This window comes from Ambystoma mexicanum, chromosome 6p, assembly GCF_040938575.1.
Source record: "Ambystoma mexicanum isolate Mex_15411 chromosome 6p, UKY_AmexF1_1, whole genome shotgun sequence".
NCBI lineage: Eukaryota > Metazoa > Chordata > Amphibia > Caudata > Ambystomatidae > Ambystoma > Ambystoma mexicanum.
In genome coordinates, this window is record NC_090935.1 from 27334887 (window position 1) to 27349438 (window position 14552).

Here is a 14552-nt window from a genome sequence, read left to right on the forward strand (position 1 = left end):
GTGCAGTGAGAAGAGTATGAGGGCGGGGATAGGGAGGGTTAGGAGGCACGAGGATACAGTAATAAGACTCATTGATATTGAGGCACTTAGAGGGATTGCATGTAATGGGTGGAGTGAGAAGAGTATGAGGGAGGGGATAGAGAGGGTTAGGAGGCAAGAGGATACAGTAATAAGATTCATCGATATTGAGGCACATAGAGGGATTGCATGTAATGGGTGGAGTGGGAAGAGTATGAGGGAGGAGATAGAGAGGGTTAGGAGGCACGAGGATGCAGTAATAAGACTCATTGATATTGAGGCACATAGAGGGATTGCATACGAGTGCAGTGAGAACAGTATGAGGGAGGGGATAGAGAGGATTAGGAGGCACGAGGATGCAGTAATAAGACTCATTGATATTGAGGCACCTAGAAGGATTGCATACGAATGCAGTGAGAAGAGTATGAGGGAGGGGATAGAGAGGGTTAGGAGGCACGAGGATACAGTAATAAGACTCATGGATATTGAGGCACATAGAGGGATTGCATACGAATGCAGTGAGAAGAGTATGAGGGAGGGGATAGAGAGGGTTAGGAGGCACGAGGATACAGTAATAAGACTCATTGATATTGAGGTACTTAGAGGGATTGCATGTAATGGATGCAGTGAGAAGAGTATGAGGGAGGGGTTAGAGAGAGTTAGGAGGCAAGAGGATACAGTAATAAGACTCATTGATATTGAGGCACATAGAGGGACTGCATACAAGTGCAGTGAGAAGAGTATGAGGGCGGGGATAGAGACGGTTAGGAGGCACGAGGATACAATAATAAGACTCATTGATATTGAGGCACATAGAGGGATTGCATACAAGTGTAGTGAGAAGTGTATGAGAGCGGGGATAGAGAGGGTTAGGAGGCACGAGGATACAGTAATAAGACTCATGGATATTGAGGCACATAGAGGGATTGCATACGAATGCAGTGAGAAGAGTATGAGGGAGGGGATAGAGAGGGTTAGGAGGCACGAGGATACAGTAATAAGACTCATTGATATTGAGGTACTTAGAGGGATTGCATGTAATGGATGCAGTGAGAAGAGTATGAGGGAGGGGATAGAGAGGGTTAGGATGCACGAGGATACAGTAATAAGACTCATTGATATTGAGGCACTTAGAGGGATTGCATGTAATGGGTGGAGTGAGAAGAGTATGAGGGAGGGGTTAGAGAGAGTTAGGAGGCATGAGGATACAGTAATAAGACTCATTGATTTTGAGGCACATAGAGGGATTGCATACGAGTGCAGTGAGAAGAGTATGAGGGCGGGGATAGAGAGGGTTAGGAGGCACGAGGATACAGTAATAAGACTCATTGATATTGAGGCACTTAGAGGGATTGCATGTAATGGGTGGAGTGAGAAGAGTATGAGGGAGGGGATAGAGAGGGTTAGGAGGCAAGAGGATACAGTAATAAGACTCATTGATATTGAGGCACTTAGAGGGATTGCATATTATGAGTGCAGTGAGAAGAGTATGAGGGAGGGGTTAGAGAGAGTTAGGAGGCATGAGGATACAGTAATAAGACTCATTGATATTGAGGCACATAGAGGGACTGCATACAAGTGCAGTGAGAAGAGTATGAGGGCGGGGATAGAGACGGTTAGGAGGCACGAGGATACAATAATAAGACTCATTGATATTGAGGCACATAGAGGGATTGCATACAAGTGTAGTGAGAAGAGTATGAGAGCGGGGATAGAGAGGGTTAGGAGGCACGAGGATACAGTAATAAGACTCATGGATATTGAGGCACATAGAGGGATTGCATACGAATGCAGTGAGAAGAGTATGAAGGAGGGGATAGAGAGGGTTAGGAGGCACGAGGATACAGTAATAAGACTCATTGATATTGAGGTACTTAGAGGGATTGCATGTAATGGATGCAGTGAGAAGAGTATGAGGGAGGGGATAGAGAGGGTTAGGAGGCACGAGGATACAGTAATAAGATTAATCGATATTGAGGCACTTAGAGGGATTGCATATTATGAGTGCAGTGAGAAGAGTATGAGGGAGGGGTTAGAGAGAGTTAGGAGGCATGAGGATACAGTAATAAGACTCATTGATATTGAGGCACATAGAGGGACTGCATACAAGTGCAGTGAGAAGAGTATGAGGGCGGGGATAGAGACGGTTAGGAGGCACGAGGATACAATAATAAGACTCATTGATATTGAGGCACATAGAGGGATTGCATACAAGTGTAGTGAGAAGAGTATGAGAGCGGGGATAGAGAGGGTTAGGAGGCACGAGGATACAGTAATAAGACTCATGGATATTGAGGCACATAGAGGGATTGCATACGAATGCAGTGAGAAGAGTATGAAGGAGGGGATAGAGAGGGTTAGGAGGCACGAGGATACAGTAATAAGACTCATTGATATTGAGGTACTTAGAGGGATTGCATGTAATGGATGCAGTGAGAAGAGTATGAGGGAGGGGATAGAGAGGGTTAGGAGGCACGAGGATACAGTAATAAGATTAATCGATATTGAGGCACATAGAGGGATTGCATGTAATGGGTGGAGTGGGAAGAGTATGAGGGAGGGGATAGAGAGGGTTAGGAGGCACGCAGATACAGTAATAAGACTCATTGATATTGAGGCACATAGAGGGATTGCATACGAGTGCAGTGAGAAGAGTATGAGGGCGGGGATAGAGAGGGTTAGGAGGCACGAGGATACAGTAATAAGACTCATTGATATTGACGCACTTAGAGGGATTGCATGTAATGGGTGGAGTGAGAAGAGTATGAGGGAGGGGATAGAGAGGGTTAGGAGGCAAGAGGATACAGTAATAAGATTCATCGATATTGAGGCACATAGAGGGATTGCATGTAATGGGTGGAGTGGGAAGAGTATGAGGGAGGGGATAGAGAGGGTTAGGAGGCACGAGGATACAGTAATAAGACTCATTGATATTGAGGCACTTAGAGGGATTGCATGTAATGGGTGGAGTGAGAAGAGTATGAGGGAGGGGATAGAGAGGGTTAGGAGGCACGAGAATACTGTAATAAGACTCATTGATATTGAGGCACATAGATGGATTGCATATGAGGGCAGTGAGAACTGTATGAGGGAGGGGATAGAGAGGGTTAGGAGGCACGAGGATACAGTAATAAGACTCATTGATATTGAGGCACTTAGAGGGATTGCATGTAATGGGTGGAGTGACAAGAGTATGAGGGAGGGGTTAGAGAGAGTTAGGAGGCATGAGGATACAGTAATAAGACTCATTGATATTGAGGCACATAGAGGGATTGCATACGAGTGCAGTGAGAAGAGTATGAGGGCGGGGATAGGGAGGGTTAGGAGGCACGAGGATACAGTAATAAGACTCATTGATATTGAGGCACTTAGAGGGATTGCATGTAATGGGTGGAGTGAGAAGAGTATGAGGGAGGGGATAGAGAGGGTTAGGAGGCAAGAGGATACAGTAATAAGATTCATCGATATTGAGGCACATAGAGGGATTGCATGTAATGGGTGGAGTGGGAAGAGTATGAGGGAGGAGATAGAGAGGGTTAGGAGGCACGAGGATGCAGTAATAAGACTCATTGATATTGAGGCACATAGAGGGATTGCATACGAGTGCAGTGAGAACAGTATGAGGGAGGGGATAGAGAGGATTAGGAGGCACGAGGATGCAGTAATAAGACTCATTGATATTGAGGCACCTAGAAGGATTGCATACGAATGCAGTGAGAAGAGTATGAGGGAGGGGATAGAGAGGGTTAGGAGGCACGAGGATACAGTAATAAGACTCATGGATATTGAGGCACATAGAGGGATTGCATACGAATGCAGTGAGAAGAGTATGAGGGAGGGGATAGAGAGGGTTAGGAGGCACGAGGATACAGTAATAAGACTCATTGATATTGAGGTACTTAGAGGGATTGCATGTAATGGATGCAGTGAGAAGAGTATGAGGGAGGGGTTAGAGAGAGTTAGGAGGCAAGAGGATACAGTAATAAGACTCATTGATATTGAGGCACATAGAGGGACTGCATACAAGTGCAGTGAGAAGAGTATGAGGGCGGGGATAGAGACGGTTAGGAGGCACGAGGATACAATAATAAGACTCATTGATATTGAGGCACATAGAGGGATTGCATACAAGTGTAGTGAGAAGAGTATGAGAGCGGGGATAGAGAGGGTTAGGAGGCACGAGGATACAGTAATAAGACTCATGGATATTGAGGCACATAGAGGGATTGCATACGAATGCAGTGAGAAGAGTATGAGGGAGGGGATAGAGAGGGTTAGGAGGCACGAGGATACAGTAATAAGACTCATTGATATTGAGGTACTTAGAGGGATTGCATGTAATGGATGCAGTGAGAAGAGTATGAGGGAGGGGATAGAGAGGGTTAGGATGCACGAGGATACAGTAATAAGATTAATCGATATTGAGGCACATAGAGGGATTGCATGTAATGGGTGGAGTGGGAAGAGTATGAGGGAGGGGATAGAGAGGGTTAGGAGGCACGCGGATACAGTAATAAGACTCATTGATATTGAGGCACATAGAGGGATTGCATACGAGTGCAGTGAGAAGAGTATGAGGGCGGGGATAGAGAGGGTTAGGAGGCACGAGGATACAGTAATAAGATTCATTGATATTGACGCACTTAGAGGGATTGCATGTAATGGGTGGAGTGAGAAGAGTATGAGGGAGGGGATAGAGAGGGTTAGGAGGCAAGAGGATACAGTAATAAGATTCATCGATATTGAGGCACATAGAGGGATTGCATGTAATGGGTGGAGTGGGAATAGTATGAGGGAGGGGATAGAGAGGGTTAGGAGGCACGAGGATACAGTAATAAGACTCATTGATATTGAGGCACTTAGAGGGATTGCATGTAATGGGTGGAGTGAGAAGAGTATGAGGGAGGGGATAGAGAGGGTTAGTAGGCACGAGAATACTGTAATAAGACTCATTGATATTGAGGCACATAGATGGATTGCATATGAGGGCAGTGAGAACTGTATGAGGGAGGGGATAGAGAGGGTTAGGAGGCACGAGGATACAGTAATAAGACTCATTGATATTGATGCACTTAGAGGGATTGCATGTAATGGGTGGAGTGACAAGAGTATGAGGGAGGGGTTAGAGAGAGTTAGGAGGCATGAGGATACAGTAATAAGACTCATTGATATTGAGGCACATAGAGGGATTGCATACGAGTGCAGTGAGAAGAGTATGAGGGCGGGGATAGGGAGGGTTAGGAGGCACGAGGATACAGTAATAAGACTCATTGATATTGAGGCACTTAGAGGGATTGCATGTAATGGGTGGAGTGAGAAGAGTATGAGGGAGGGGATAGAGAGGGTTAGGAGGCAAGAGGATACAGTAATAAGATTCATCGATATTGAGGCACATAGAGGGATTGCATGTAATGGGTGGAGTGGGAAGAGTATGAGGGAGGAGATAGAGAGGGTTAGGAGGCACGAGGATGCAGTAATAAGACTCATTGATATTGAGGCACATAGAGGGATTGCATACGAGTGCAGTGAGAACAGTATGAGGGAGGGGATAGAGAGGGTTAGGAGGCACGAGGATGCAGTAATAAGACTCATTGATATTGAGGCACCTAGAAGGATTGCATACGAATGCAGTGAGAAGAGTATGAGGGAGGAGATAGAGAGGGTTAGGAGGCACGAGGATACAGTAATAAGACTCATGGATATTGAGGCACATAGAGGGATTGCATACGAATGCAGTGAGAAGAGTATGAGGGAGGGGATAGAGAGGGTTAGGAGGCACGAGGATACAGTAATAAGACTCATTGATATTGAGGTACTTAGAGGGATTGCATGTAATGGATGCAGTGAGAAGAGTATGAGGGAGGGGTTAGAGAGAGTTAGGAGGCATGAGGATACAGTAATAACACTCATTGATATTGAGGCACATAGAGGGATTGCATACGAGTGCAGTGAGAAGAGTATGAGGGCGGGGATAGGGAGGGTTAGGAGGCACGAGGATACAGTAATAAGACTCATTGATATTGAGGCACTTAGAGGGATTGCATGTAATGGGTGGAGTGAGAAGAGTATGAGGGAGGGGATAGAGAGGGTTAGGAGGCAAGAGGATACAGTAATAAGATTCATCGATATTGAGGCACATAGAGGGATTGCATGTAATGGGTGGAGTGGGAAGAGTATGAGGGAGGAGATAGAGAGGGTTAGGAGGCACGAGGATGCAGTAATAAGACTCATTGATATTGAGGCACATAGAGGGATTGCATACGAGTGCAGTGAGAACAGTATGAGGGAGGGGATAGAGAGGGTTAGGAGGCACGAGGATGCAGTAATAAGACTCATTGATATTGAGGCACCTAGAAGGATTGCATACGAATGCAGTGAGAAGAGTATGAGGGAGGGGATAGAGAGGGTTAGGAGGCACGAGGATACAGTAATAAGACTCATGGATATTGAGGCACATAGAGGGATTGCATACGAATGCAGTGAGAAGAGTATGAGGGAGGGGATAGAGAGGGTTAGGAGGCACGAGGATACAGTAATAAGACTCATTGATATTGAGGTACTTAGAGGGATTGCATGTAATGGATGCAGTGAGAAGAGTATGAGGGAGGGGTTAGAGAGAGTTAGGAGGCAAGAGGATACAGTAATAAGACTCATTGATATTGAGGCACATAGAGGGACTGCATACAAGTGCAGTGAGAAGAGTATGAGGGCGGGGATAGAGACGGTTAGGAGGCACGAGGATACAATAATAAGACTCATTGATATTGAGGCACATAGAGGGATTGCATACAAGTGTAGTGAGAAGTGTATGAGAGCGGGGATAGAGAGGGTTAGGAGGCACGAGGATACAGTAATAAGACTCATGGATATTGAGGCACATAGAGGGATTGCATACGAATGCAGTGAGAAGAGTATGAGGGAGGGGATAGAGAGGGTTAGGAGGCACGAGGATACAGTAATAAGACTCATTGATATTGAGGTACTTAGAGGGATTGCATGTAATGGATGCAGTGAGAAGAGTATGAGGGAGGGGATAGAGAGGGTTAGGATGCACGAGGATACAGTAATAAGACTCATTGATATTGAGGCACTTAGAGGGATTGCATGTAATGGGTGGAGTGAGAAGAGTATGAGGGAGGGGTTAGAGAGAGTTAGGAGGCATGAGGATACAGTAATAAGACTCATTGATTTTGAGGCACATAGAGGGATTGCATACGAGTGCAGTGAGAAGAGTATGAGGGCGGGGATAGAGAGGGTTAGGAGGCACGAGGATACAGTAATAAGACTCATTGATATTGAGGCACTTAGAGGGATTGCATGTAATGGGTGGAGTGAGAAGAGTATGAGGGAGGGGATAGAGAGGGTTAGGAGGCAAGAGGATACAGTAATAAGACTCATTGATATTGAGGCACTTAGAGGGATTGCATATTATGAGTGCAGTGAGAAGAGTATGAGGGAGGGGTTAGAGAGAGTTAGGAGGCATGAGGATACAGTAATAAGACTCATTGATATTGAGGCACATAGAGGGACTGCATACAAGTGCAGTGAGAAGAGTATGAGGGCGGGGATAGAGACGGTTAGGAGGCACGAGGATACAATAATAAGACTCATTGATATTGAGGCACATAGAGGGATTGCATACAAGTGTAGTGAGAAGAGTATGAGAGCGGGGATAGAGAGGGTTAGGAGGCACGAGGATACAGTAATAAGACTCATGGATATTGAGGCACATAGAGGGATTGCATACGAATGCAGTGAGAAGAGTATGAAGGAGGGGATAGAGAGGGTTAGGAGGCACGAGGATACAGTAATAAGACTCATTGATATTGAGGTACTTAGAGGGATTGCATGTAATGGATGCAGTGAGAAGAGTATGAGGGAGGGGATAGAGAGGGTTAGGAGGCACGAGGATACAGTAATAAGATTAATCGATATTGAGGCACTTAGAGGGATTGCATATTATGAGTGCAGTGAGAAGAGTATGAGGGAGGGGTTAGAGAGAGTTAGGAGGCATGAGGATACAGTAATAAGACTCATTGATATTGAGGCACATAGAGGGACTGCATACAAGTGCAGTGAGAAGAGTATGAGGGCGGGGATAGAGACGGTTAGGAGGCACGAGGATACAATAATAAGACTCATTGATATTGAGGCACATAGAGGGATTGCATACAAGTGTAGTGAGAAGAGTATGAGAGCGGGGATAGAGAGGGTTAGGAGGCACGAGGATACAGTAATAAGACTCATGGATATTGAGGCACATAGAGGGATTGCATACGAATGCAGTGAGAAGAGTATGAAGGAGGGGATAGAGAGGGTTAGGAGGCACGAGGATACAGTAATAAGACTCATTGATATTGAGGTACTTAGAGGGATTGCATGTAATGGATGCAGTGAGAAGAGTATGAGGGAGGGGATAGAGAGGGTTAGGAGGCACGAGGATACAGTAATAAGATTAATCGATATTGAGGCACATAGAGGGATTGCATGTAATGGGTGGAGTGGGAAGAGTATGAGGGAGGGGATAGAGAGGGTTAGGAGGCACGCAGATACAGTAATAAGACTCATTGATATTGAGGCACATAGAGGGATTGCATACGAGTGCAGTGAGAAGAGTATGAGGGCGGGGATAGAGAGGGTTAGGAGGCACGAGGATACAGTAATAAGACTCATTGATATTGACGCACTTAGAGGGATTGCATGTAATGGGTGGAGTGAGAAGAGTATGAGGGAGGGGATAGAGAGGGTTAGGAGGCAAGAGGATACAGTAATAAGATTCATCGATATTGAGGCACATAGAGGGATTGCATGTAATGGGTGGAGTGGGAAGAGTATGAGGGAGGGGATAGAGAGGGTTAGGAGGCACGAGGATACAGTAATAAGACTCATTGATATTGAGGCACTTAGAGGGATTGCATGTAATGGGTGGAGTGAGAAGAGTATGAGGGAGGGGATAGAGAGGGTTAGGAGGCACGAGAATACTGTAATAAGACTCATTGATATTGAGGCACATAGATGGATTGCATATGAGGGCAGTGAGAACTGTATGAGGGAGGGGATAGAGAGGGTTAGGAGGCACGAGGATACAGTAATAAGACTCATTGATATTGAGGCACTTAGAGGGATTGCATGTAATGGGTGGAGTGACAAGAGTATGAGGGAGGGGTTAGAGAGAGTTAGGAGGCATGAGGATACAGTAATAAGACTCATTGATATTGAGGCACATAGAGGGATTGCATACGAGTGCAGTGAGAAGAGTATGAGGGCGGGGATAGGGAGGGTTAGGAGGCACGAGGATACAGTAATAAGACTCATTGATATTGAGGCACTTAGAGGGATTGCATGTAATGGGTGGAGTGAGAAGAGTATGAGGGAGGGGATAGAGAGGGTTAGGAGGCAAGAGGATACAGTAATAAGATTCATCGATATTGAGGCACATAGAGGGATTGCATGTAATGGGTGGAGTGGGAAGAGTATGAGGGAGGAGATAGAGAGGGTTAGGAGGCACGAGGATGCAGTAATAAGACTCATTGATATTGAGGCACATAGAGGGATTGCATACGAGTGCAGTGAGAACAGTATGAGGGAGGGGATAGAGAGGATTAGGAGGCACGAGGATGCAGTAATAAGACTCATTGATATTGAGGCACCTAGAAGGATTGCATACGAATGCAGTGAGAAGAGTATGAGGGAGGGGATAGAGAGGGTTAGGAGGCACGAGGATACAGTAATAAGACTCATGGATATTGAGGCACATAGAGGGATTGCATACGAATGCAGTGAGAAGAGTATGAGGGAGGGGATAGAGAGGGTTAGGAGGCACGAGGATACAGTAATAAGACTCATTGATATTGAGGTACTTAGAGGGATTGCATGTAATGGATGCAGTGAGAAGAGTATGAGGGAGGGGTTAGAGAGAGTTAGGAGGCAAGAGGATACAGTAATAAGACTCATTGATATTGAGGCACATAGAGGGACTGCATACAAGTGCAGTGAGAAGAGTATGAGGGCGGGGATAGAGACGGTTAGGAGGCACGAGGATACAATAATAAGACTCATTGATATTGAGGCACATAGAGGGATTGCATACAAGTGTAGTGAGAAGAGTATGAGAGCGGGGATAGAGAGGGTTAGGAGGCACGAGGATACAGTAATAAGACTCATGGATATTGAGGCACATAGAGGGATTGCATACGAATGCAGTGAGAAGAGTATGAGGGAGGGGATAGAGAGGGTTAGGAGGCACGAGGATACAGTAATAAGACTCATTGATATTGAGGTACTTAGAGGGATTGCATGTAATGGATGCAGTGAGAAGAGTATGAGGGAGGGGATAGAGAGGGTTAGGATGCACGAGGATACAGTAATAAGATTAATCGATATTGAGGCACATAGAGGGATTGCATGTAATGGGTGGAGTGGGAAGAGTATGAGGGAGGGGATAGAGAGGGTTAGGAGGCACGCGGATACAGTAATAAGACTCATTGATATTGAGGCACATAGAGGGATTGCATACGAGTGCAGTGAGAAGAGTATGAGGGCGGGGATAGAGAGGGTTAGGAGGCACGAGGATACAGTAATAAGATTCATTGATATTGACGCACTTAGAGGGATTGCATGTAATGGGTGGAGTGAGAAGAGTATGAGGGAGGGGATAGAGAGGGTTAGGAGGCAAGAGGATACAGTAATAAGATTCATCGATATTGAGGCACATAGAGGGATTGCATGTAATGGGTGGAGTGGGAATAGTATGAGGGAGGGGATAGAGAGGGTTAGGAGGCACGAGGATACAGTAATAAGACTCATTGATATTGAGGCACTTAGAGGGATTGCATGTAATGGGTGGAGTGAGAAGAGTATGAGGGAGGGGATAGAGAGGGTTAGTAGGCACGAGAATACTGTAATAAGACTCATTGATATTGAGGCACATAGATGGATTGCATATGAGGGCAGTGAGAACTGTATGAGGGAGGGGATAGAGAGGGTTAGGAGGCACGAGGATACAGTAATAAGACTCATTGATATTGATGCACTTAGAGGGATTGCATGTAATGGGTGGAGTGACAAGAGTATGAGGGAGGGGTTAGAGAGAGTTAGGAGGCATGAGGATACAGTAATAAGACTCATTGATATTGAGGCACATAGAGGGATTGCATACGAGTGCAGTGAGAAGAGTATGAGGGCGGGGATAGGGAGGGTTAGGAGGCACGAGGATACAGTAATAAGACTCATTGATATTGAGGCACTTAGAGGGATTGCATGTAATGGGTGGAGTGAGAAGAGTATGAGGGAGGGGATAGAGAGGGTTAGGAGGCAAGAGGATACAGTAATAAGATTCATCGATATTGAGGCACATAGAGGGATTGCATGTAATGGGTGGAGTGGGAAGAGTATGAGGGAGGAGATAGAGAGGGTTAGGAGGCACGAGGATGCAGTAATAAGACTCATTGATATTGAGGCACATAGAGGGATTGCATACGAGTGCAGTGAGAACAGTATGAGGGAGGGGATAGAGAGGGTTAGGAGGCACGAGGATGCAGTAATAAGACTCATTGATATTGAGGCACCTAGAAGGATTGCATACGAATGCAGTGAGAAGAGTATGAGGGAGGAGATAGAGAGGGTTAGGAGGCACGAGGATACAGTAATAAGACTCATGGATATTGAGGCACATAGAGGGATTGCATACGAATGCAGTGAGAAGAGTATGAGGGAGGGGATAGAGAGGGTTAGGAGGCACGAGGATACAGTAATAAGACTCATTGATATTGAGGTACTTAGAGGGATTGCATGTAATGGATGCAGTGAGAAGAGTATGAGGGAGGGGTTAGAGAGAGTTAGGAGGCATGAGGATACAGTAATAAGACTCATTGATATTGAGGCACATAGAGGGATTGCATACGAGTGCAGTGAGAAGAGTATGAGGGCGGGGATAGGGAGGGTTAGGAGGCACGAGGATACAGTAATAAGACTCATTGATATTGAGGCACTTAGAGGGATTGCATGTAATGGGTGGAGTGAGAAGAGTATGAGGGAGGGGATAGAGAGGGTTAGGAGGCAAGAGGATACAGTAATAAGATTCATCGATATTGAGGCACATAGAGGGATTGCATGTAATGGGTGGAGTGGGAAGAGTATGAGGGAGGAGATAGAGAGGGTTAGGAGGCACGAGGATGCAGTAATAAGACTCATTGATATTGAGGCACATAGAGGGATTGCATACGAGTGCAGTGAGAACAGTATGAGGGAGGGGATAGAGAGGGTTAGGAGGCACGAGGATGCAGTAATAAGACTCATTGATATTGAGGCACCTAGAAGGATTGCATACGAATGCAGTGAGAAGAGTATGAGGGAGGAGATAGAGAGGGTTAGGAGGCACGAGGATACAGTAATAAGACTCATGGATATTGAGGCACATAGAGGGATTGCATACGAATGCAGTGAGAAGAGTATGAGGGAGGGGATAGAGAGGGTTAGGAGGCACGAGGATACAGTAATAAGACTCATTGATATTGAGGTACTTAGAGGGATTGCATGTAATGGATGCAGTGAGAAGAGTATGAGGGAGGGGTTAGAGAGAGTTAGGAGGCATGAGGATACAGTAATAAGACTCATTGATATTGAGGCACATAGAGGGACTGCATACAAGTGCAGTGAGAAGAGTATGAGGGCGGGGATAGAGACGGTTAGGAGGCACGAGGATACAATAATAAGAGTGGACGTAGAGTGACAGCCCTGCACTGCTAGAGAGGACTGCACGCCTTTCCTACCTGCTCTCACCTGTTCCTGAGTCTTTTTACCATTTTTGTGCTGGTGGGTGGACCCACAGTACAAAAGATCATTTGAGCCGCGGAGCGGCCGCGGAGTGGACGTAGAGTGACAGTCCTGCACTGCTAGAGAGGACTGCACGCCTTTCCTACCTGCTCTCACCTGTTCCTGAGTCTTTTTACCATTTTTGTGCTGGTGGGTGGACCCACAGTACAAAAGATCATTTGAGCCGCGGAGCGGCCGCGGAGTGGACGTAGAGTGACAGTCCTGCACTGCTAGAGAGGACTGCACGCCTTTCCTACCTGCTCTCACCTGTTCCTGAGTCTTTTTACCATTTTTGTGCTGGTGGGTGGACCCACAGTACAAAAGATCATTTGAGCCGCGGAGCGGCCGCGGAGTGGACGTAGAGTGACAGTCCTGCAGTCCTGGCAGGCCGGGCAGCCAGAGCCAGGGCCGCCATGGATTCCCCTCCCCTCCTGGAAGACGACGATGGACGATGTCTTTGCAGCGCCGGTCTAAAAACGCTGGCAACAGTCTCTACACCGACAAAAAAAATAATAACTTTGCAAGAGACAACCAACATAACGATGGACCAGCCATCACGCACAAGACCAAAAGGGAGACCTAAGGTTACCAAATTGCCGAATACACTATCACCAAAAACCACCTGCATCGACCACACAAATATGGAGCAGTTGGTTGCTGCGGTGGGGCGGGGCAGAGAGGAGCCCGGTGTCGACGCGCCTGCCCCAGGCTGGCTTCCCACTCGCCTGCCGGAGTCGTCTCCCGGAGGGGATTCGGCTCCGGCTAAGGTTGGTGAGGAGGCGAGGGGGCGGACGCATTCACTGACGAGACGTGGAGACGACCAAGTCGGAAAAGCTCCAGTGGGAAGTTCTCCCCCGCCAGGCGTTCCTGGCTTCGACCGCAGCCTCCCGCCTCTGGCAGCTACCGAATTAACCCCCGGGGAGGAGGAACGGGGAGTGGAGGAGGTGGCGGTCGAGCAGGAACGAACGCTCCCTCCAGAGACAGCCCGGATCCCCGAGCCTCGAGAAAGAGGGGGGGGGGCGCGACCCACGTGGAGACTGTGAGGGGGGTCGAGCCCGCCCAGCAAGTGTCGGCCTCTCTCATCGACATCCAACAACTAGACTTCGCCCAGAAGGCGGACGAAGCTCTGCCCTTGGCAACTACTAGCGAAGTTCAGGCTCTGATCCATGCTGAGCCGAGTACAGGACCATTGCCATCTCCGGGGGACGTAAGCCAAGAAACAGATGAAACCTGGCCATCAAATAACAGAAAACGCCAAAGACCTGCACAGCCCCACAAAGCCGGGAACGTTTCCAACAGAAATAGCATAAAAAAAACGAAAAAGGGGCAACAAACCAAAGGAAAAGGCCTAGCCCAGAAAAAAATTACAAACACAAACGATAATGCCATTAACTTGAGAAACTTTTTCAACCTTCGGCCATCCCTCATCAACGCTGGAAGGGCCGAACTTACTGACCTGGAAATCCTAGAAGCCCTGAACGACTGCTTGCCTGCTTCTAAACAAAAACGGATTGAGTATCCTATACCGCAGGTCCCAACTAACACGGGAAAGGCGGCTCGCGGTATTACTGAAGTGATTAAGGAGCTGACGCCCCGTATCGAAAACATCCTAAGCCCCCAAAAACTGACGCCCCAGAGGACAGTGCCACTTCATGGGGAGCAAGAGCTGCCTGAGGACCCAGAGAGCCCTCGTATAATCCATGAGATCGCAAATGGATCCT